The following is a 25,635-nucleotide window of genomic DNA, read 5'->3' as shown; positions in this document are numbered from 1 at the left end:
TGAAGCATTATTTTAAAGTGATAGTGGAGGAAACTACAGAGATTTTTTTTTCACAGATTTGTGATCTCTTTATTTGTCGTGTCTTCTGACATGCTTACATGCAGGGGAGCATTCCTAAAGGATCTGGTCACCACAAACCCACTTCAAACAGGCTTTATTTCAGAACTGCTAGTAATTCAGTGGTTCCTGTCTGATTTTAGCCTCTATTCAGCAGGTCACCATTAGAGTTCCATGGACAATTATATCACAGAGCTGCCTGGTGACTCAGAACCATGCAGTACATATAGACACTCCCTCCAGACATCCTTCTGAGTGTCATCCTCTGGAAACAGAGTGGAATTTTAAGCAAATCTAATGTTTCCATAAGCTCTGTGGCACAGACTGCTCAGTGTAAGTTGCCATAGCTGTATTAGCAAAGGGTAATTTTACAGGCTCAGCTGTACAATTGCAGTTATATTTTACAGCTGACCTCAACCATTCTTTAAAATAGCTGTTATCAAAAATAATTGATTATGTTCCATTTCTAGTGGCTGACTTCTGAAATCATGATGGGCTCCTGAACAAGCAATTTGCAATCTTGAATCTGATATTGTGGTCACTGGAGGTCTCATATCTCCTCCAGCTGATCTGAAGTCCATGGCCCTGGAGGTTCAGTGAGGCAGCTCTGGGCTGTTGACTCCTGATCTGCTCAAGATGTACAAGGAGGGAAATGCACCCAGAGCCCTGCAGGGGCACTGGTTTGATCTGGAGGATGGCAGTCCTCCTTCCTTGTGTGCTGCTGCCACAGAAATAACTCTGTGAACTTTGGCTCTGTCCCTGAGGAAGTCCCAGCACTAATCAACCTAATTAGGCTGCTCTGCCATCGTTATGGTTTGGGTCTGTGTCTTGGTTTGCAAAGACAGGTGTCTGTTAAGGAAGGCGGGAGCTTCCCCTTAAAAGGAAAATTAATTATTTCTCATGAATTATTATGGTTTTGAAATTAAGAGGCTCTCTGGCAAAGATAGGGGAGTAGTAATAACAGTTCTTTACTAGGAAAATTAAAAATATTAATGCAATAAATAGAAACAAAAAAACCCAACACTGCCAGAGTCAGAGCAGGAGCTGCCCCCCTGTGGGTCAGGGTGGTGGCACAGTCCCATTCCATGGTGGCTCAGCCCTCCTGCAGTGCCAGCTGTGGTTCTGCTGGAGCAGGGATCCTGCACAAGGGGGGAGGTTTCCTCTGAAGCTCCAGGGGTGCTGGAGATGGGCCTGGGCTCCCTCTGGGAATGCAGGGGAGCAGAAAGCTGCTCCTCTGGGAATGCAGTGGGCAAAGGCTGCTGTGCTGTTCCAAACCTCAGCTTGTATCCAGGTAGGAATGCTTGGCTCCTCCCCTGGGCAGAGCATCTCCCAATGGGATGATGGAATTTTATCAGCCATGCAGGGACACTCACTGGCCATGGACAGCAGAGATCTCCTGGAGGGAGGATGGGTGTGGAAGAGATAAAGAAAACTGCCCAAAGAACAGGAGAGAACTGCCCCACCTCTGACAGATACAGAATAGAATACACAGCCCCAGGCACATCTTTCCAGCCTAGGACAGTCTGTAGCCCAATCACTGCACCCATGTGCAATTCAGCACAAGTCAAGAAAGTACCTTTCACCACTGTATTTTTATCAGGCCCCAAATTTGGATTCTCCCTGTTTCCAGCTGATTCCTGCTGGTTCCTTGCTTTTCTTGAGCAAAGAAAGCAGCACATTTAACTTGGCCCCACTGCAGAATTTCTTCTCACAAAAGTGATTTGCCACGTGCTCCTTCATGAGATGTCTCAGGGACCCGCAGCCACCTGGGACCTGGACTCAGTCTGGACCTGGAAATGGTCCTCAGCAAATGTAGAACCAAGCTGATGAAGGAACTGGCTAAATCTGTGAAAAATATGGAAAAATACTGGTCAGCAGAAAGCTTAGGGAACAGAGGTCTATCCATGAATTAGCATGAATGCCTGACACAATCATGACTCTTTTCTGGTTTTTTGGAGCTGTTCTTCAACTTCTTTTTTACTCTTGCATGTCAGGAGTAAGTGTTTTAATTCATTTTTACCATGTAAATGTTTTAATAGGGCAAAGGAAAAATCTGTCTTAGGTGCAGCTATTTCTCTGATAGATGTATGATTTCATTTGGCTTCCTTTTATCACATCTGATGGCCTGGGAGGTAGAAAGAATAAATACCAGCCCAGGAGTGGCAACAGGCAAGGGTGAAATTAGTTAGGAGCTTGAAGGGGTTATTTTTCCAGTTTTTTACAACACTTCTATTGATGTTAATGCAGTGTTGACAGCTACTACAAACAAGAGGAGGGGAAAAGTGTTCTTTGAAAATATTTGGTAAATTATCCTGAAAGATGCCTTTCAGTGCCACCACAAAACAAAGCACAAAGGCCATTTTAGTAGCTTCTTTTGTTAGATGAAAATAATTTCACAAAAAATTCCTCTGAAATGCCAGCCATGAGATAAATTTAATGTATGGATAAGAAATATGCATGGAATTCAGAATGTTAATTTACTATTAATTAGCTCCCAAACACAAATAAGTCGATTTAACTGGCAGTGTGGCTGAAAGTTTACTTGGGAATGTATCTACTAATGAACATAACAACTGTGATCAGAGGCAGCAAATACAGTTTCTCAAATGTTTCATTATGGATCCACAAAAATGTGACAGGGAATGGCCATGCATCTGATTTCTGGTTTATTCTCACTGTTCATGGAAGAATATGATGTAGTTATTTAAACAGTAAATACTGAAAGTAGTTTGTGCCCAAAGGAAGAGAATTTATGGGATGAAATAATTTAACACAACTGTTACTTCCCTGATTTGTGCAGCTAACTTGGGAATGTTGCAGTGTTTGTCTCTTATTCATAGCAGCGAAAAGGTTCTTTTATTTGAAAATATTTATTTATTCTGTGTCAGGGCAGACTCTGCTTTAAGTAGAGCATCACCCAGTCACTGCACAGCCAGTGGTGGGGCAGCTGCTGTCACTTTTCTCTCTGGAAGGACAACCCTTGGAGAAATTTGTGCTGTCTAGTGCAAAGAGGAGAAACAGTTCCAGTTTTATCTTCCACCCCCAGTGCTGTGCAGACCAAGTTAATGGAATGGCTCTTGATGTAGTGTGAGGAAGGAGCCACCACCTGAAAAAGCCCTTGGAAGTCAGTGAAAAAGCCCTTGGAAGGAGCCACCACCTGAAAAAGCCCTTGGCATATTTGGCTGTCACTATTTTAGGCAAGATCAAAGAGTCAGAAATTTCGAAGTCTGAACAGCGGTGCAGAGGGAAAAATGCTGAGTGGAGCTGCCCAAGATGTGTCTCATGATCATGAGTGCAACTCCAGCAGAAAAATTCCACATGGCCCTTGCTGCTTCTGGATTTGGGATAAATGTTCTCATAGCTTTTTTATGCATTCCTTAATCACCATTCCATAATTATGGTAAGGGAAAAATGGAGACTTGAAATTAGTGTAAAATTTAAGACATTTCATACAGAATCCACTGTGATATCAGCAAAACCAAAATTCAGGTTTCATAGGATAAGAAATACAGAAGTAACTGCATGGCAGAGTAAATTTGGGCCTTGCTAATTAAAATATGGACTTACAATAGCACTTTTGCATTTAATCTAACCTTTATCATCTTTTGGTAGGAAATGGAGATTTTTAAAATAACAGATAATTACATAGCATAGCTATGTAAAAGTAATGTAAAAAGAGAAAAATTATGCTTTTTCATTTTGGGTACCCTTTTCTGATCTACTGTGGTATTGATGTGCCAATTCCCAGCTTTATATCATACTTCTTCATAAAGCAGAGGGGGTTTTTAACATCCCCTGGAAAGCCTAATGGTGAATGTGCATATTTGAAAATAATTGGTTTGCTTTCTCTTCATATGCAAGTGAGTGAAAACCTGTAGTTTGAATAAGTGGAACAAATGAGGAAGGGAGGATTCCCAGACCTATGAAATTGTCAGTGTGGATTGCCTACAGTTTTGGCACACTGCAATTTTCAAAGATTTGGCAGTGGTTGAAAGGCATAAAGTGAAATATGTAAAAGCAATGCAAATTAGGAAGCCAGCATTGGATCAGTGGCATTTGGAGAGATTCCCTCCCTAAGGACAGGGAGTCACTGCAAATACTACAGGTAAGGTAACACTCAGGTGGGATATGTCAGAGTTTTAGCTGTTTGTGCCCAGGTACCTGTGCTAGCTTTAGAGCCTGTATGGAAGTGGTGTGGTCTCCAGATCCATGGATTGGCACCAGTTCCTGTCTGGGATATGACACAGGTGTGCTATGGATTTCTCTGTGCCTCACTGTCCTGTGCCATTGATACCCTTGCAACTTCCAATGGGGAGCTGGGAAAGTAAAAACTCAATTCAAGATGTGTACGTAGATGCTCTGCTGGGGATCATGTGAGGGTGACTATGGGTATTTTGGAACCTGTGGCACTATCTGTGAGTAACAGCCCCAGCATCAGCCCTGCTGTTTTCAGTCGACCTGCCCTGGAGTTAAAGGACTCCAGAAGGGCGTCAAAACTTGCATTCAGATAAGCAGAAAACATTTCCAAACCCAGGTATCTAGGGCATTTTTTTTTTTATTTAGCTTTTAAGCATTTATTTTTAGATGGCATGGCTCCACTTGATAGCAGAGTGTGAATCTGAATGTTTTAAAGCAATATAAATGGCCATTAAGTTAGGAAGCACAGTATGACCTTTCTGAAATATTATGCCAAACATTGTGTTTGCTTTGTGAGCTAAGTGGAACTTCTGGAGGGCTGTTGCTGATGAAAGGCACTGGCTCGCTCTCTGGGGAGAGAGCACATTATTGCAAGATGAATCTGGAGATCTGAGAAAAATAACAAAACAAAGCTGTGAGACAGGGTTAGATTTTAACAGGAAGAAGTTTGGATTGATTGCAGTGACTTTCCTATGCCTTGTTTTCTCCAGAACACAATGAACACTTTTTATTTCAAGCTTAACTTTCTAGCTTTAAAGGTGTCTCACCAAACCCTGAAAGATTCTGTGAAGGGGCACTGGGGGAGAGCCTTTGGCCAAACCCACCCAGTATTTATGCACCTTCCTTAGAAGTGTTCTGGCATTATTAAATATTAGAGCAGCAATGCTCTGATGCCCTGGTGTGCTGTGCAGTGCCTGGCAGGGCTGAGGGGCAGCAGCTGGGGCAGGAGGGAAGGGACAGGGAGGTGGGAGGAGGTCTAAAGGGAGGCACAGAGCCCATTAGACCAGGGCGCAGCCTCATCAGTGACTCTGTGGCCCAGGCTGAGGCAAGAGGAGCTGTTCTAAGTTAAACAGTGATATATTTTATCTGAAATACACCCTGAAAACAGCTTTTGTTTCTTCTGACTAACCCTCAAGACTTTTCTCTGCATGGACAAATAGAGGATTCTCTATGAATCTTTATGGTTTTGTAAGGGACATGACTGCCAAAAAGAAGCAGTGATGAGGAGTGGATGCTGGCTTGTTTGAGACAGGAAGCATTCCAGGTCTTGATTTACAGCAAATGGTCATGGCCTCAAAGCTGTCAGAGCTCCAGGAGTGTTTGGACAATGCCCTTAGGCATAGGGTGGGATTGTTGGGTTGCCTGTGCAGGACCAGGGGTTGGAGTCCATGATCCTTGTAGGTTTCTTGCAACTCAAGATGCTCTATGATTGTATGAAAGTAAAACTTCAGCCTAATTGCAGTCATTCTGTTTACAGTCCCTTTGGTATCTCCTCTGTAGTTTGTTTCACCTTCACAAGTAGGCTTTTTCTTGAAGGGGATGAAGGGCCCCAACAGCAGCAGTGAGTCCCTGTAGTGTCCTATTTTTATCTCTACCACAAGTAAATAAATAGTTTGTAAAAGAACACCAAACTGGCTTTGGATCCTGGCTGTGTTCAATGCATCAGGGTTAAAGGAAGCAGTTTATGTACTTCCATTGTGACCAACTGGAGTAAAATTAGATAAGATTTATGAGCACAGGGCAAGCATTTGTCATTTGCTCCAGAAAGCTGTCCTGGAAGAGGTAAATCAAGGATATAACCATGCTATCTGCAGGAATATGTGGTTCTTAGGCAGAGTGATGCATCTCTCTCAGGAGCCATGCTGGCTGTGAAGGTTTGGCACGTACCTGCACTGCAGACAGAGTGCTGAACCAACAACTTCAGCTTTTGAGTTGAAGAATGCTCCTAACACCTAACATAGAAGGTGGGAATACTTAGATTTTTAACTGTGCCTAGATTCAAAATCAACTTTTACCCTTCAGCTGGCTCAGCACTGTTATGTGTCTTGGTGAGATTTTCAGTTCATGCATATGTAATATATGCCCTACAAATACAACTCAGGCTTAGTTGCTTATGTCTTTGTTGATGAAACTTGCAGACCAGAGGAAGGATTTTAAATCTTTTCAATATTATTTTCCAAAATACTCTTTTTGCCCTACTTGGCTATGAGAGAAGTTTAAAAAAGACTGAACTAAGTACAAAGCTTAATCTTTGCATAACATACTTTGGATGCTTTGCAATACTGGGATTTTTAATAAAATCTTGGAAGACAAACATTACATATCTATTGCAGAAGACAATGCCTCTTCTCAGATTGTCTTTAGGAAGGTGATGATTTTTCTGTCTGAGTTGATAGACAAAGCTGGTTAAACAATGCCAGACAACTAGACAGCTAACAAGCTTTTCACATTAGGAGGCACTTGTGGCATCCAGTGACCTCGAATTACACAATCACTCACCTCAGTGTTTACATAAAGCTGGCAGCAGGTTACAGGAACATTTGTCCTGCATGTGGGACAAGCATGTTAGAGGGAGGTAACAACTTGTGTAGAGCTGTTCCAACTCACAAGCAGCTTTCCTAGGATTTCAGAGTATTAGAGTTTACAGGAAAACTGTGTTCTCTTAGAGAATAGTCCTTTTCTAATAGCCTTAGCTTAATTCCTTTCTCTGCAAAGTGGGATGGAGGCAGGCTTGCTTTTCACATAATGTTTCTGCTAAATTTTACATACACTCCTCGTTGCTCCTAAATAAAGCTCCCTCTCTATATTGTCTCTGGCTGTCTTCTGAAATGCATCTTGACAGGTTTTCTCAATCATGTGAACATCACATCATATTTTTTCAATCACATGAAGCCACTGACTGTACCAAACCAACATCCATGCATAGGAAGGCGTCCCAGAACTCTAAACTCATACAAATTCCTCTTCTAAAAATACCACCTGAGAACAGAATAACTGTGACTGTGGGGTCTCAGTTGTGGCAACAAGCTCATGGCACCTCAGCATGGCCACACTGCCCCTGCCCAGCCCAGCAATGGCTCCTCTGCTCTCATGCTGGGTGTCCCTGCCCTCCCCTTGCAGCACTGCTCTGTCACTGCTGCTCTCCTGAGTCAATGGGAGCTTTGTGATTTGCAAGCTAATAATGTCTTTGGTGCAGTTCTAGCTGTAGAACAAACCCTTGTTAGTGATGATTTCTGAAGCACAATTTTAATAATGACATTCTTCACTTACATGATGTAGTGCTTTTGAAAGCACTTAGAAATTATTACTGAAGTCTCAAAATGCATCCTTCGGGTAAGTTTAGTTCCAGCAATTATGCAAGTTGTGAAACAGAAGCACAGGGGTTTAAATAACTTATCAGAAGTTGTAGAAGTTTCTAGTAATGCTGGATTCTTGGATCCCTGCTGTCTATGCTGGATAACAAAACTATCTATCCTTTGTTATTGTCCTTTCTTTAATTTTCAAATGAAACCAATCTTCTAAAGACTGGATTTTACTTCTCCCCTCTTTTATACTTACCTGTTAAATTACCACATTTTTTTCAGATGCCATTTAAGTTGTAAAGGGCCTTTGTTTCATAACACATTTGTTATTTGCACCTTTCCAGTCAAGGCTGCTACTGCTTTTGCTATTGCAAATACCTCAGCCAGCTGTTGAACTGTGGCAGAGTTCTGAATAATAAAACATATTATATATAAGCAAGAGGCTGAAATAACTATTTGTGAAAATAAAAAGAATAATTGTATGCATTGCCTTAAACAGTTGAACCTGGGTCCTCAGGTGGTCTAAATCACCATAGCAACATCAAATTTGGTGAATCTCACTTTGCACTACGGAGAAATCTATTCTATTCTTCATTTTTTCTTCATCCCTTGAAGACTTCAGCAGTTATTTACAGCTTCTCTGTCCTTAACCTCATCCTCCAACTTCTTGTGCTCCCTTTATTACTTCCTGGATCACGTTCCCAGCAAACTCTTTCTCCCAGGGCTCTCCTGTTACAGAGCATCTTTACAGTTCCAGGTAACACACTCTCCTTTCAAAACCAGCTGCCTTTCCTGACACGTAACTCCAGACCCCTTCCAGTAACATCACCACTTTCTATTGCTCATTCCTGTCCCTTTCAACTCCCTTACAGCAATTTCTTTCCTCTTGTATTCCCTTGCTCCCATATCCCTTCAGCCACCTACCCACACACTTTCTCTTTACTCCCAGCATGATTCGTGTTGCTCATGGCTCGTCCTCTTTTCAGCCTGGATGCCTGAGGAAATAAGGTTTATATAATTAGTCCATCTGTCAGGCCCTCTGTGTGTTTGTCAATCCTTCTTTAATAACCTGGAACCTGTTTGCTAATTGCAGCTAAAGCAGAGGGAGGGGCAGCACAGTTTGAGAGGGCAAACTCCCTAAGGTTTTGTGAAAACAAGTGTCTGGGGACAGGACAGAGAGCGTGAGTAGTGAATTGAGGAAAATGGGGCAGAGTTCAGCCCTGGACATTATATCTGGCAGAAAAAAGCTGTTCACTAATATCCATTCTGTGCCTTGGTGCTATTTCTCATCTTTGCCAACTGAATGGGACAAGTGGGAAGTTGTGGCAAGGAGGGCAGGGCAAGGCAACAGGAGACACAATTTACCTAAAACGAGGCAACCTGAATACAATGCATTGCAGAATAATGTTTTTCCTTCTTCAAGCTCCAGGTTCTGTTTGAATTCCCTCCATATGTTTCCCTTCTCTACCTTCTCTCCTTTCAGAAGGTTTTATCTTTTCCCCCTTTTTCCATCTTTCACCTCTGTGTCCTCATCCTCTCTTCATAAGTTCCTTTTCTCCAAAGGAATGCCTCAACAGCAATTTCAGTTTTGCCTTTCATCCTGCACTCCCCCACATACTCTCTTGTGCTAATTGTGCTCCCTTCCTGGACTGACACTGCTTCCCGAGAGGAAGGAGAGCAGCCGTAATGATTGGTGGCAGCAATGTCTTAACCATCTTCTCAGAGCACAAACACTGTCACACTGTTTGAAAAGCTACATTAATTGAACACAGATTTGTTCAAGCTGCTCATTGAATGGATTTCCCTTGAGCCTGGCTTGTGTTACAGCTTATTTTAGCTGTAGACTGAATCTCAACAAAATTATTCCTCCTGCCAGTGAACCCCTCTTGATCTGAGGGCAGGGGACGTTGCACGCACAGCACAGAGGCTCAAGCAGTCATGAACACCAACAACTGAATGCTAAGTGCAGTCCTGGCTTATTCTGCAGTGGAAAGACAGACTTCTCATGGATTAGGTCTTGCTAAAGGCAACTTCTAGGATGTATCAGCATGGCCAGGTGAGGGAGGGCAATGTCCTGCTCTGCCCTGGGCTGGCTCACCTTGAGTATTGTGTGCAGTTCTGGTCACTGCTACATAAGAAAGATTATTAAGTTATCAGAGAGCATCCAAAGGAGGCCATGAGGATGGGGAAGGGCTTTGAGGGGAAGCCATGAGAGGAATAGCTGAGGGCACCTGGTCTGTTCAGCTGGAGGAGACTGAGGGGAAACTCATCACAGTTACGGCTTCCTAATGAGGTATAGAGGAGGACAGACCTGATCTCTTCACTGTGGGGACCAGTGACAGGACCTGTGGGAATGTCCTGAAGCTGTGTCAGGGAATGTTTAGGTTGGATACTAGGGAAAGGTTCTTCCCCCCCAGGGTGGTTGGGCACTGAATAGGGAATGGTCAGAGCCCCAAGGGTGTCAGAGCTCCAGGAGCATTTGGACAATCGTGTCAGGCACAGACTCCTGGAGTGTCTGAGCAGGGCCAGGACACACACATCCTTGTGTGTCCCTCCCAACCCAGGAGGTTGTGTGACTCTGTAAGGAAGTTTCTGCCACTTGCACAGCAGTTTGGGATTTGATGTGTGCCTGTCCTGAGACCAGGATTGCTAACAGGGCTGGCAGGGTAAGGAGTTGGCATTCCTGCCTGCCAAGGCTGGGACAGCTATTGTGTACCATTTGTGTCTTGGCTCCACTGAGTCTGTGTAGGATTCCTGTGTGTGGTGCATTGTAGACCTTCAACTGTGCTCCTTCCCTCTTATATTGTACTTTGGATAGGACTAGATGATTTCCAGGGGTCCCTTCCAACTCTAACAATTCTTGAATTCTGGGATTCCCTTTGGCTTGTAATTCATCACCCTCCAGTTCCAGCCTGCCCCTACAGAAGTGGCACTGTGTCCTGGCAGAGGTACCTCACCAAAGCCCCCAGCCCACAGCTTAGACTACTCCACAAGGATTTGCTACAGCCTGAATACATTGGCAGAGAAGGAACTCAGCAGATGGAGGTTTCCTAACTCACAGGACCTTTTGGTCCATGCCCATCCCTGAACATCCTCACTGGGCCGTGTTCATCTCCAGGAGGTGAAATGATGCTCCTGCCAGTGCTCATTCAGCTGTGGTCTGGGCTTTCCTTAGGGTAACCACTGCCATCCTGCAGTGCCACAAAGACACAGGACACATGGGGGCAGTGGGACACTCTTTGGGTGAAGCTGCCATCCCCAGTTTGCTGTTGTTATCTTGTTGTATTCCATATTTCTAGAGTCCTATACTGTTGTTATTATATTCTTAAAGTCCATACCTCCTAGCTGGCTTTCTGCCATACAGTTCCTCATGACTTCACAGGGGCTCCGCCAGGGCTCTCAGCCCACCCCTTTTATCCCAGTTATCTTTACGAGCTACAGCTGCTGCCCAACTAAGGACTTCACAGCTGTAGCTCATTTGGAATAGCTAGGACCCACTTATCCAATACATAGATTTTACAGGGGCTCTCACTATATTTCCCCCTTTTTATGTTCTTCTGCAGCTCTAGGCTGCCTTTCCCAGAGTCCTACAGCTCTCAGGCTGCTACACCTATCTTCCACAGCTCTTCAGGCTGATAACGCTCTCAGGCTGCATACCTCCATCACATCGGGGTCACCAATTAATGATATCTTGTTGTATTTCATATTTCTCAAGTCCCATACTGTTGTTATTATATTCTTAAAGTCCACACCTTCTTGGCTAGTTTTCTACCATGCAGTTCCTCTCTGCAGCGCAGTTCCTCATGACTTCCACAGATGCTCCTCCTATGCTCTTGACCCACCCCTTTTTATTCCAGCTATCTTTACGAGCCACAGCTGCTGCCCAGCTAAGGACTTCGCAGTTGTAGCTCATTTAGAATAGCTAAGACCCACTTATCCAATACATAGGACTCTCACTACAGTTTGCCAGTGCCTCAGGTCTGCACGTGAAGCAGGACTGGTGCAATCGGTGCTGGCTTGCACAGTTTTGCTTTCTGACTGCAGTGTAGGAGGACCTCAGAGGTGGCACAGGGGCCCAGCTCCTGCTCACTTCCAGGCTCCCTGCTGTGCTCCAGCACCCTCGGGTCCCTGTGCTGGGCAGGACTTGCTGATGCTGTGCTTCAGCTCAGGCTCAGGTGCAGTGCCCTGGGCATGCAGCGCCTGAGATTTGCATTTCATCTCTCTGAATCAGCGCAATTCCCCTAAATGCCCTCTTCAGCAAACTCCTAATTGCCAGCAATTTATGCCTTCACCTATTTGTTGCAGCTTGTGAGGTTTGCAGTGAATTTGGCTTGTGATTTTGTGTTTGTAGCAGTTAAATCATTTATGTTCTGAGAACTTTAAAGAAACATATGCCTTAAAATCAGCAAAGCATTTACTACTTTTGCACACATGGTGAAGTCTATTTTATTTTACTGTGTTACATTACTAAATAACCTTGCTTGTTATTCTTCAAGGTCTCAGTATGTTGAGCCATTAACAACTATGGAATGTATCTAAACTGCATTAGAGCTGCATAACTACAAGCTAAGGGGTAATCAAAGATCTGTCAGGCTTAAAATAAGCATATGGACAGCTCTCCACTACTAATATAGGAAAAAAACCCACTTAATTTGGAATTTTTAGAGAGAGGTCCCTAAGGATGCTTTTACCTAAATCATCTTCAACTTCTACAGTGCACATTGAAACACCAGTGCAGGAGAATAGGGAACTGAGAGTTATGATAGTCTGAAAGGGAGAAGGAACACATGAATATTTAACCTGTGTGTATATATATAAAATCAGTACAGGAATAAACAATTTGATGAGTAATAATGCATATCTTTAGTTCATAGTTTTATGCACTTTTAAATGTAAGCATTTGAAGCTTGGCTTTAATTAAAATAGCAAAACAAGCATTCGGGCCAGTATATTCTCTGTCAAACTTTGAAACACATATGACAACTTCTGAAAATTACAGTTCCTGAAAGAGAGGAATCAGAAGAATCTGTGAGGGTTAGCAGGAGTTCTGGTTACACTGTGGACAGTGGGTTTTTCAGAAAGTCTGCAGGATTTGTGGAAATACAATATATTGAATCTCTCAGGTGTTGCCAGTGGACAGGCCTTTCATCATCTGAGTAGCATCAGTGCCAAAGCTGTGGAAGTTGTCAGCTATTCTGACGCTACTTCTTGTATTATTAAGATCAAGAAGTGATTAGTAAAAAGAGAAATGTGGCACTTCATGGTGGAAAATACATTTTTCTTCCTAGGGTCACTGTCAAGCAGTTTTTCAGGAAGAATGACGCAGTTTGAGAAAGTCGAACCTTGAATTTGTATTGACTCAAAGGGGATCTGACAAGAAAGAGCTGAAATTTTAATATCCTGCAGGTTAATGCAAAACAAAGTCCAGTGTAAGAGCTGGAAGCATCTTCTGAAGAGCAGCTGCATCCCTGCCCCAGGAACAGCCAGGTGGTGTCTGTGTCACAGGCTGCAGTTGGAACTGGCATTGTGCTGCTGAGATCCACACAGGCCTCTTCTTTCTTCACAAGAACTTATGTAAGCCCCAGGATTTATATAAGCATAAACAGGAGATTGTGAGTATGGGAGTGGAAGAAGTACAATCTAATATATACCACTGGGATATAGTATAGAAAGTATATTTTTATATATCTAGAAGAGAGAGGCTCAGTGCAAGAACTCCTAGGAGAAGTTATTTGCTGGAATCAAGGCAGATTTTGCCATAATGTGTTCACCAGTAACTTCGGGATTGTGATTTATTGAGAAGCTCTGTTATTGCTTTTAATTTTGAAAAGCCATCTATAACCTGTGCACAGGAATAAAACTCAAGAAAACCATATGTGCAGGATATTGTTGTTAGTGTCTTATATTTTATGTTTCTTCAAGATGCCTTAAATGATTTCTCCATTGGCAGGTCTTTATTTTGTGATTATTGCAGGCAGCTTTACACTGCAAGTGAATTAAATCCTGTTGTGTTCCTGCTGTTTCTTCAGAAAAGCAGCTGTTAAATGTCTGTCTATATAAAAAAAATCATGCAAATATATCAAGTTTTTTGTCTGATATTGCAAATGTTATTATTAATAATTTTCTTGCAGTAATTTTGGAAGAGGTAGGTCTAGGAGAAGGATGAAAAAAGCCAATGTAGTGTTTCACAAAGTAATTGAGGATGGCTGTGCCACGTGTGCAGACTGCAAGGGAGGAGGATCAAAGATGTTTGTGTGGGGAGCTGATGAGCTCCCATGATGTTACAGAGGACACTGGGAAATTCAGGCCAGTCAAGGCAGCCCTCTGTCTGCTCTGTGACAGCTAAAGAGAATAATAATGTAATAGTACAAGCTGTCTGCAGCAGCAAACCCCCCTCAGCCCTGTCACTTTGTCTGCATTCCCTGACGTGCGCTGAATATCCGTGTGGTGCTCTGCTCATTGCTGTTTCCCTGGACAGTTGCCCCATCGGTGACACTGACCAGTGAAGGGACAGGGTTTGGAGCACATTTGTGGGGTAGCATTGTAAAGTCCCTCAGATGCTCCCCCTTGGCAGTACAAAGGCTGTGTCTGCTGAACAAATGAAAAAGGACTTTCTGTCAAGGTAATACTGTCAGCCTTGTGCTGTCTGAGTACTGCTCCCATGTTGCAGCCTTGCAGGTATGTGTGTGATGCACAATCAATCTGGAAATATGAATATCTGCACTGGCTGTTGTTCTGCCAGCACTGACAGCCTGTGCTTGGGGCCACTGTGCACAGGAGCCTGCTGCTGTGTGCAGCTTCAGAGCTGCTGGGAGCAGGAACTGGGATTGAGAGATCCCAGGTAACTACAGACACCAGTTAACTTAGTGCTCTCCCCATGTATTCTTTCCTAGAGGGAATTTTAAATGTGTAGCTACACTTGGGCTGCCAAGCAGTTGCAGGTGTGGGAAGTCCTTCCTGAATAACTAGACACACGATAACTAAATTTATTTCCGGGCAAAAAACCAAACTATGTTTACTCAGACATACTAGGAGATGGGTAGGTTGGTACTTAAAGCCAGTAACAGGGGCAGGTGAACATAAGTTATCCCAGATGCCTTCTGCAATTCTCCAGGAAGATCTGCTGATCATGATGTTAAATCCTTTGTGGAAAGGGATAAACACACTACATTCTACTATTCCTGTTGGAATCAAGAGCCACTCTTGTCAGAGTGAGGATTTGGCCTCTGAGGGGCAGTAGGAAATTATTGTGCACCTCTGTTTCTGTGGGGAGGAACCAGATTCCGGGAGGGTGAGCTGTGTCCTCGAGCCAGGCTCAGTGGGGAGGCTGTGCCTGTCTCTGCCAGACGTGTGCATGCAAATGAAGGAGACAAACACCTCGGCATGCCTGCATATAAATGTGCCATTTAAAAGTTTTAATATTTTTTGTGTCTGAACTTCTCAGGTTCAAATTTTAGAAGTCATTGTGTTTGTGGGGTTTTTTTTCCCTTCCCTGAATTAGCATATCTCTGGTTGTTAGGGAAATGCACGCAGTACTTTGTCGATTGAAGCATTAATTGCCTTAGGCCTTCACGCTGTAACAATCTGAATTATTCTCTCATATTCCCCTTCAGTTCTCCAGTTTCGAAACAGCAAGAGCTGAACTCGGTCAGTGTGCAGGAGAGTAAGGCGAGTTCCTAAGCCCCAGGTTTTATTGCATGAATTAACACAGCTCCTGGGATAAGGGGCCTGTATCTTTGCACTCCTCTGAAGGGCTTAGCTCACCATTTGTGGGCCCTAAAAGAAGCGGCAATGAGGATAATCCGTGTCCAACCATCGAGAGGAGCAAATGCAGCGTGCCACCGAGCAGGCACAGCCCATAAATGGGATCATATAGTGCATATCATCTGCATTTAGTGAGGCTGCTGCTCTGAGAATATCTATTATCTTCCACACTCTCCTTCTGGGCTCAGAGCTTCATTGCTCCCCTGTCACATGTGTGCCTCAGGAAAGAGAAACCTGGGAAGGGGTGGGTTTGAACTGAGTGTGACTGATCCCAGTGCTCAGGGAATACAGCTGGATCAACACAAGCAGCTGTTTCTGGCAGGAATGCCCCTGAATGGCTGGATCCTGTGCACTTTGCACTGCTTTTCATATCTGCTGATCATTAGAACTAGAAAAATAAGGCCATTCCTCGATAACAAACAGCATTTTTTTCACCAAAATGAATTCTGGAAAGCTCTTCAGATTATTACATTAAAAGTCTTGGATTATTTGCTCTACCCCTGGATTACTGGGTATTGTTCGTGTTACATAGGGACTTAAAAGTTTTCTGTTGTTACACAGGAGACATTCCTGAGCTATTTTAAGAACTTAAATTTAGTTCCAGAGAAAGGTAGAGAGAACATGGCAGCTTTTGAGAGGGAGGTGAAGGACCGAGGCGGGTTTTCTGTCTTTCATCTTGATATATCATGTAACAGCTACTGGGCAGAGAAACACTCTCTGTGGAAAAGGGAGCAGCTCTCCTTTGTGGCTGTTCCTCACTCGAGGTCACCAAATGTGGTGGTGTTCAAAGGGGTCCCAGGATGAGGGAAGAGATGAGAATCTTGACTCCATGTTTCAGAAGGCTGATTTATTATTTTATGATATATATTACATTAAAACTATACTAAAAGAACAGAAGAAAGGATTTCATCAGAAGGCCAGCAAGGAATAGAAAGGAATGATAAAATCTTGTGACTGCTCAGCCTCAACACAGGTGGCTGTCATTGGGCATCAAGTAAAAACAACCACATGAGACCAATCACAGATCCACCTGTTGCATTCCACAGCAGCAGATAATCATTGGTTACATTTCATTTCTGAGGCCTCTCAACTTCTCTGGGGAAAAATCCAATTAAAAGATTTTTCATAAGATATGTCCATGACACTCCTTGGAACTGAGGGGCTCCCATGTGTGCAGAAGGGATGAAAACTCAGCAAAGGGAATGAAGGGATGCTGGTGAAGATCAGTACCATTACATGTTTATAAATGCAGATGGAGCTCTCCCAAACCAGGTCATATGTAATCAAATATGATCTGTTGTTGTTGTTGTGATCCAGTTACTGCCTTGGAGTTTCCTTGAGTTGGGGTGGCCATGTTTGTCTTCACTCTTGGCCAGCTAAATTGCAGGATTCTTTATTCCCCCAGCAACCATAGGTAAATTTGTTTTGCTGGTACATTTTTTAATTATTCACATGCAACCCAGCCACTTGAACTCCAATGGAATAAAGAGCTGTATTCCAAAGCAATGGTACATTAGAAAAATGTCAGCAATTTTATATTGCCCCAACACTTGGTGTTTAATGAGGAAAATGCTCTAAGTGCACACAATCCCTTCTGGCACACAAGGGTTGGAGATTGAGAAGATTTGAGAAATCTGTTCCCATTTGTGAACATGCCAATCCTATCCTGTTCCTTTAAGCAACAATTTAATATAAATAAAATTGTTATACCTGGAGCTTTTAGGGAAGCAGGCACACACACAAATTATCAGAGAGAAGAGAACAAATTTAGTAAGGTAAAATGACAATTAGGCTTAGCTGGAATTTACTGAAATGCAGGTTCATTAGACCCAGTGTTGATAACATTTCCTCTTGGTTTAGGAGCTCTAGAGCTCACCCTCTGAGCTTGGAGCTCATCTAACTTCTGGAAACAAGTGGCAAAGAAGGTGTCACCTCTGCTTTGCAGTACCAAAGACACTGAAGAAATCAGGTAGATGCAGGCTTGACCTTTCCAAGAAAAACATTTAAAGCAATAAACAAGAACATCAGCTGAGGTCACGTAACTTGGAGATGTGAATTTCAGTTTTCTCATGCTGAAAAGCTGTGTCCTGTTTTTCTGTGCCATTTTCCTCCCTGGAGAGTTGACATTTGTGTAACTCCACAGCACATCCACTGTTGTACAAGGGCTGGAGATGCAGGCCAGGATTTTTTGAGCACACCAAGACAGAGCCCTTGCCTCAGCAGGCAGGTCCTGCTCAGTGCAGAGCTGAGCCATGACCCATGGCTGCTGTGGAAAGGTGCTGAGCCAGGAGCCATGGCCCAGCTGCAGCTCTGCCAGGGGCTTGTCACAACCATTCTTCATGTGGAAAGCAGGGATTTGCTACTGGGATATCATCTGTGGAAAAAAAGTAAAACCCAAGAAAAATCCAGTAGCATTCGCTTTGCGGATGATGGGCAGGGAGCAGTGGGAAAATTCAAGAGAAACAAGTACCTTTTTCTCCCTTTCTCTTCTGCTAACTGCTGCAGTGGAATGAAACAAGGACTGGAGGAAAGTAAAAAATGATGAATAGGTGAGAAAAAGAAGGACACTGCTTTCATTGGGCAGCTGCTTCACACAAGTGTGTCCTCAATGGGAAGGCAAAGAATCCCTTCCAGGTTATACCAGTTTCCAATCTGACTTCTGTTTCCTACTTTAGTATAATTTCTTTTTCTTCTTTTTTTTTTTTTTATTAAAGATTGATCTTTTCTGCTTTTAGTTCCAGGAAAACCACCTGCCCAAGAGCACAGTTTTAATGAATCCTCTGTAATTTCATACCCATGCATTACTTTTGGTGATAAATACCAGGGAACTCATTTGCCTTTGTAAAAGCAGCTCTGGCTGGATTGACCAACATATTGACTAAAAAATATTTTGAAGCTCTGCCTGTTGTTCATCCAGAGTTCTTTTTTGCAGAGAGAATAATGCCCTTTTCCAGGCAGTCCTGCACTGGCTTCTTTTGTCTTTGAAAATGTTCCCCTTCTCCTCGTGATTGTTATTCAATGCAATCTCACCTGCCTGTTCTCCTTGGGACCTGCACAAAGACAAATTCTGCCTGTAAATTCAGAAGCTTTCTTCATATTAAATGAATTTCACTTAATGCATCTTAGGGAGAAGCATTTAGGCTGTAGAATTGCTGAACTTTACCTTTCTCAGTTGCTTTGTTAGAATGACCTGCCATTCCTTTCTTTTGATCATTCAGTAAGTAATTTCCCTGTGATTTCTACCCTTAATATTGGGCTCCATTCAGTTTGTCCAGAATGGGGTTTTTTAAGTCCTCATTATTCCCTCCGTTATTAAATGTTGTTTTAAGTCAAAGCATTTCTGTGGCTTAGGTTTAGCTCTTCTTCTTCCCCTTTGAACTCATGCTGCAGCTGGGTTTGCTGTCCCCAAGCTGAAAAATCTAGAATCAAAGCCTTTATTCTTGGTAACCTGTAGAGTAATAAATCACTGATCTCTTTCCCAAGTCAGAAAGGGAATTTGGAATTGCAACTACAGATAGGCAAAAGATGCTGCTGGCTATTGCAGCCTGTGCATTCAGATACAAAGCATTTCAACTTTTTGGGGTGGAAATGTTTTTCACAGTAATCAGACTGAACATTCAAATGAAAGAAAATAAAAGCTCAACCTTTTTATCTCAGTCCTGTGAAACAGGTTGTGATCATATGCCTACCTCTGGGTGGGAAATGAGTGTGATTAACGAAGCAAATCACACATTTTAACGTGTATGATAAAACAGTTATTCCAAAGAGAAAACAATATCTTTAGCAATTCAAAATATTGTTATTTGCATCTTTTTTTAATCTGCTTTTTCTTTTCATTGCCTTCAAATTCAGGTAGGCTGGCATTTATTACCAAAACATTTCTCTTTCATGTCTTTCCCTTCCTATTTGCCTTTCCATCTTCTCTGCATATAATGTCTGTGTCCATTGCTCTCCCTCTCAAATGAAATGCTTTTTGTATTGCAAGTTTTTCTAAGTCTTTCTACAGATAAATTAACCAAAGGAGAGAAGTTTGCAGCAATCTTGCCCCTTGCTACCCTGTGGAAGTTAACAGGAATGTACAAAGGGTAAAACACGTCTCTAAATGTTAGATCCATTAACTTAGTGACCTTTAGAAAGGTTGGGTGGCAAGTGACTGTTGGTGTGCCTGGCAATTCTCAGGCACTGAAAGCTGCCTGAACACATGTGTGTGAGTGAAAAGCTGAATGCCATATTGAGAGTTTCATATTCCACTGAAAGGACTGCAAAACCACTGGGTTCAGATGGGCTGTGACAGAGGCTGGAAAGCTTCCCACCCTCTTGGAACAGACTGACCTTTCCTGTGCTCCATCATTCTCTGCTCTTCAGAGGTTTGTTTAGTGCAGTGGTTTTACCTTGACTCCCACTGAAAATCAATTGATGTCCTAAACCAGATATTGTAGTGTCATTCTCAAGGTAGCAATCACAGAGGATTTTATTCCTCAAGAGTAAAGTTTCAAGCTCTGTTTAAAAAAAGATAGCTGCTTTTTTTTTTCTTCTTTTTGCTTCCCACTATTTCTACTGGAAGGCTGTTTGAAGCCTTCATGAGTCTAATGCTTTTCATTTCTAGGTTACATTTATTCATAATTAGTCAATTCATACTTTCACTTAAATTCTTTCTCTTAAAACATCAACTTTTTTCATGCAGCTTTTATTGTAATATCAGACTCATCCTCACTCAGACACTAGTTTTGATCTGCTACATTACATCTTCCAGGCTCCTCATTTCCTAGGTCTTCCTCTTGGATTTGCCTGCTTTTCCACTTAGACTGAGCTGTTAAACTAGAGTTTACAGTATTCCAGATGAAGTTGCAAAGGAACTTTGAAAGGAGCACTGATACTTCTTCACTTGTGGGTGTGAAGTAGAGGTTGGTGAGGCCCTGGCACAGCCTGCCCAAAAAAGCTGTGGATTGTCCATCCCTGGAAGTGTTCAAAGCTAGGTTGGGCAGGGCTTGGAGCAACCCAGGATAGTGGGAATCATGGCAAGGGGTGGAACAAGGTGGGCTTTAGAGTCCCTTCCTACCCAAACTGTTTTGTGATCAAAGGAATTTCTCTCAGGCCTAATGTTTTATTCATATTGCTATTATATATTGCATTCATATTGCTGTTATATTATTTCTAGTCCCGTACCTTATGAGCAGCTCTCAGCAGTGTTGTTCCTGCTGCTTCATCAGGGCTCCTCCAAGGCTCTCTGGCCAACCCTCCCTCTTTTATCCTAGTTATCCTCATTAGCCACAGCTGCTGTCCAATTAAGCTGTAGCCCATTTAGAACAACTAGGATCAGGGCACAGCCACTTATACAATACATAGATTTTACAAGGACTCCTACTACATTTCCCCCTTTTCTTTTACTGACAGATATTCAAACACAATATAGATATTTAAATACAATATGTACATTTCCCCACAAGACATGTTTTACCCCAAGACTCAAAGGCCTCATACAACACACACAGTACCTTGACTCAAAGGCCATGTTCTTCTACAGCTCTTGGCTGCCTTATCCACAGTTCCTGACTCAAAGGCCATCCACAGCTCTTGGCTGTTTTATCTCTGCCAACCATCGCATCGGGGTCACCACTTATTGTATTCATATTGCTGTTATACTATTTCTAGAGTCCCATACCTTCTGGCTGGTTTTCTCATGAGCAGTTCTTCTCAGCAGTGTTGTTCATGCTGCTTCATCAAGGCCCTTCCTGACCAGAAAGCCCACCCCCTTTTATCCCAGTTGCCTTCACAAGCCACAGCTGCTGCCCAATTAAGGACTTCACAGCTGTAGCTCATTTAGAACAACTAGGATTGGGGCACAGCCCCTTACACAATACATAGATTTTACAAGGACTCCTACTACAGCCTGACATGTTGGAAGCAGGAGAGGAAGATCATGATCAGGGCAGCCTGTCTGTGATCAGTGCAGTGGGTTGCTCTGAAATCCCTGATGAGCCATTCTACAGAGAATTTCTTCAGTGTTTAAGGTTTTCCCTCACAAAACGGGGACAAGAGCTGATCTTCCCAACATGTTCGTGAGTGGGGAATTCTAATGGTCAATTCAGAATGAATGAGTTCAGAGTTCAGGAAACACTCTGCAGTAGTGTTCTCATACTCCTGAAGGTGAAGTGTTTCTGGCTGGCCTGCTGGAGGAGAGGTTGTTCCCTCATCCAGACCTTACCTCTGTTTGTATGGGGAGTTTGATTGCAAAAAATGTGCAGTAAATCTTTAAGATGTCAAGGCATATTAAGGTTTAATCCAAGCAAAAAATGTTTTCTCTTTTAGCTACTTTGATTTCATGAGAATGCTAATTCCACTTTGGCATGTTCTGGGAATCTGTCATTGTCATGAATCTGTCACTGTCATGCATCTGTCATCTAACCAAGAGTCAACATTAGGATGACCAGTGCTCCCCACTGTGCACTGCAGATGTTTGGGATTATCTGTCCCAGCCATCTGTGCTGTGTTAGTGTCCCTCAGGAGGAGCCCTGGGTGTGATGCTGTCACCTCAAGAGCAGACTCGTTGATTTAAGAGGAACCTTTCTGAGATTGCTAACTCAGTAGAAGTAGCAGGTTTAGCACATTCCTGCAGATGAGCTGTAAGTGGAGTTGCTTTGATTCTCTAAGTTACATCTTTTCAGGATATGCAATATGAATCCAAACCTTCATAGTCTGTGTATCTGCTCACATTTGATTTTTTGGAACAGCATTTCCTTACTCTTTCTCTATCCTGTATGCTCATTTGGGTTCTATGAAAACCTTCTCTGCTACATATCCTGGGTGAAGTAGCATGAGACAGATCAAAACCTGTGCAGTTAATCCAAATTCAGATTGTCACTGCAGACTTCTTCAGACCTATCTGATGAATGAATATTTCTGAATTGCATTCCCCACACTCCTTTATCAAAGCTCTATTGCTTATTTTATATTGTTGGATCTCTTTTATATTTTCATGTCAGCTGTAAGTACATTTCCTCAGTATTTTTCTCTGCCAAGTTTGGCTGTTACATTGAATATGAAGAGATTATTTTGTGGTATGAAGATCAGTCATTTAAGACTGAACTGGTTATTGCTTACAAAAGAAATTTTTCCTGTGAATCATGCATCTTGCAAGAAAGAATAGTATTAAAGATGTATCTTTATGTTAAGAGGCAATTCCAACTTATGTCTGACTTTTCCAAAATTTATCAAATGAGCATCAGTGCTACAAAGTAAAATAGAAGTTGCTTCTCTAACTACATTCTATTGTTTAACTACATTTAAACAATTCTGTGGTTTGCAAATAGTAGCCAATTAACATTTCAGTTGAGAATCAGGCAAAATATTCCATTAAATCTTTCTGCTTTGTACACTTTGTTCATCTCTCTGTGAAAGATTCCATCTCAGCTGACTCTAATCATCTGGAAGTTCCTCCCCATGTGGTCTCTGGAGAGATCAAGAGCTATTTTCTGAATAATGATTCATCTCATCCCAAAATTGTTTTAAATAAAAAACAAGTATACCCTGTAGGTCATGTGGGGTGAGATGTACCTCACCTTTGAGATGTGGGACTGGAGTTATCACATGTTCTCATAAAGATTAAAGGTTTATTTAAGATGAAATATGCAGATATTTGTCTGTTCTGGAGAGGTCCATGGTCATTGTTCATGTTTGCAGAGTTAAATCCTGAACTGTTACCTTCCATGGCAAATGGATATGATGGCAAGAGCCTGGAAGGAGAAGTCAGGAGGTTTTGTTCCTTCTGGAAGGACTCTTTCACCTTGTCCTGGTTCAGCCTGGCCATGCTGCTTCCCTGGGCACTGGGAATTGTGCATCCATAAACATGGCAGTAATGCTCCTCCTCCAGAGGCAGCACTCAGAGCTGCCAGGATGCCACAGCAGGGATGGCAGAGGCTGCAGGGATGTCTGGAGATGAGGCAGGGATGGCAGAGGCTGCTCATGGTGTTTGGAGATGAGACAGGGATGGCAGAGGCTGCTCATGGTGTTTGGAGATGAGACAGGGATGGCAGAGGCTGCAGGGAGATGAAGCAGGGATTGCAGAGGCTGCAGGGATGTTTGGAGATGAGGCAGGGATGGCAGAGGCTGCTCATGTCTGGAGATAAAGCAGGGATGGCAGAGGCTGCTCATGTCTGGAGATGAGGTTGGTTGTTGAGGGAGAGGGAATAATGTCTAATCTGCTGCTAGAGGAACAAAGAGGAGCTGAGGCAGGGGAAGGATGAGCAGGAGGGAAATGAGACAGCAAGTACTTCACAGAAAGGAGTGATTGAGAGCTCTTAGGAGTGCCAAGGCACAGGGAGGGAGAGGGGTTGGTAGGAAGAGTGGGGTTTGGAGAGGAAGCTCTTGTCTCATTGTCACCTCAGGAGTGTTCATCTGCAGCACTTCTCATTAGAATGTGTGTCCTCTGTAAGCCACTTGTGTTGGGGGAGCAAACTGCCTTTATCCATGGCCTGTCCTGCACTTGGAATTAGCCTCTCTGCCTGCATTCATAAAAAAGAACAGGATTCTTGAGCCCATTCAGATTCTTATCTAGGCAGTTTATTTTTGGATCCCGGGACTGCTCTAAAATGTATTTTAATACAAACCTCTGTTAGTGGTTAACTGGGTGAACCTGGGTTTGATTCAATATCCCCATGATATCAATCCCAATAGCTTTATTCTAGCTCTCCTTTTTTAAAGTGCACCTTCTATAATAAATACACAGTCAAAAGAAAATGTACTAATGCTCTGAACAAAGCAAGCTTTGATTTCATGCTTTAGGAAATCAGTCACATTTTATCATTCTTGCCAGTTGGTGCTTCCACAAACACAACCTGTAGCAGCATTTTATTTTTTTTTTTCCTTTGGAGAGCTTTGGAAAGCTTAACTCCCTCACAAACTACCAAATTCCCATTGATCAAAGCAAGAAAAAGGTAAATCCATTTGTATCAATGACAAATGGATTTAAGATACTCTATTTGGGTCCTTTTAAAGTCAGTAATCTCTATAAAAGATCTTTCTGACTGGATTTCCAATAAGATTTTTCCTGTGGTGTGGAAGTCTCAAAATAAAGAGTCAAAGTACTGTATATAAATGTTTATAAATCTCCCAAAACTGACAGTGTTTTTGTGAGTATCTGTGACCTGCAGGGGAAATATTAGCAGAACCAGCTCTCATTGGGCTTGGTGGTGGAATAGCTGAAACCCTAATTAATTGGCACTAACAGATGGAGCTGCACTCATAATGTCACATTACTTCAGAATTACTCCTCCCTAAAAGTTTGGAACAACAATTAGAACTTTGCAGAATTGGTCCTTTATATTCTTGCTCTTCCCATGTTGCCAGGAGATGGAAAATGGGGGAAAGGGGGCACACGTGGCACTAAATATGTGTGATCACACATGCTGGATTACCATGGTAGTGCAATCTCTATAAAGTGACTGATTTGCTAAATTGCCTTAACTAAACATGGTAGGGTGACAGCTTAGAATAAATTAATTATTAATATATTCCTCTTTTTAATAGCCAGGGAAGGATAATGAATAAATAAATTTTGGACCTAGCAAAAACATATGCGGTCCAAGGTCAGCCAGAGTCAAGTGAAAAGTAGCTATGAGCATCAGCAGAATTTGGACTTGGGAAGGATCTGAGAAAGGGAGAATGGTCAGAATTAGAACTTCAGAAAAGCCAATTATTTCTGCCAGAATCTGCTCCATCCCCTTTCAAGTGCAGACTTTTTCCCAAAAGTACATTTAAAGAGTGTGGAGGGCCAGGCAGGGAGGGGAGAGAGCTCACTATAGAAAGCTTTCTCCTAAATGCAGTACGTACCCAGAGGCTATTAGAAGACTTTTGAGTAAACTGTATGATTGTACCCTGGCTGAAAAACACAGGAGCCTGTAATTATGCTGTGCTGTATTTATTCACTGGTGAATTCTTTTAGCTCTTTTTCTCCCCATAGGATATTCTTTATGTACAGGTTGCATGTTTGGGAAGCACTTCATTTTTAATGCCGTTCATAATTTAGTTTTGGAACCACCATATTTATTAGAACAGTATAGCATGTAAAAGCCACCTTTTTGCCTTTGTGCAGCTAAAATAAATAACATATATAATACATATCCATCTCAGTGCTGAATATATTAAGGCACATTCACAGTACTCTACTTCTAACATGCAGCTCTATGATTTAACTCCGCTCTGTACAATTTTTTTATTAAATCAGACAGATTAGTGATCTATTCTGCAGTGCAAAATGTAAGCAGTCCCTGGTACTCTTCATTCTCTGCACACCCTCTGTTCTTTAAGATATTTATTG

General features: G+C 42.5%; 1 protein-coding gene and 1 long non-coding RNA gene across 2 annotated transcripts in view; one reads left to right on the top strand and one right to left on the bottom strand.

Moving 5' to 3' along the window:
* SPAG16 (sperm associated antigen 16) overlaps positions 1-25,635 on the top strand; it is a 391,289-nt gene that overhangs the window by 326,025 nt on the left and 39,629 nt on the right. The window lies entirely within an intron of this gene.
* LOC131560609 (uncharacterized) lies at positions 16,629-21,043 on the bottom strand. Its single transcript, XR_009274992.1, has 3 exons — positions 20,983-21,043; positions 17,791-17,841; positions 16,629-17,694 (listed from the first exon to the last, which is right to left on the bottom strand). It is a non-coding gene; the product is annotated as an uncharacterized LOC131560609 (long non-coding RNA).

Source organism: Ammospiza caudacuta, chromosome 8 (genome assembly GCF_027887145.1).
Source record: "Ammospiza caudacuta isolate bAmmCau1 chromosome 8, bAmmCau1.pri, whole genome shotgun sequence".
Classification (NCBI taxonomy): Eukaryota; Metazoa; Chordata; class Aves; order Passeriformes; family Passerellidae; genus Ammospiza; species Ammospiza caudacuta.
The sequence above is the reverse complement of the archived record's forward strand: the minus strand, read 5'-3'. Positions and strand labels throughout refer to the sequence as shown.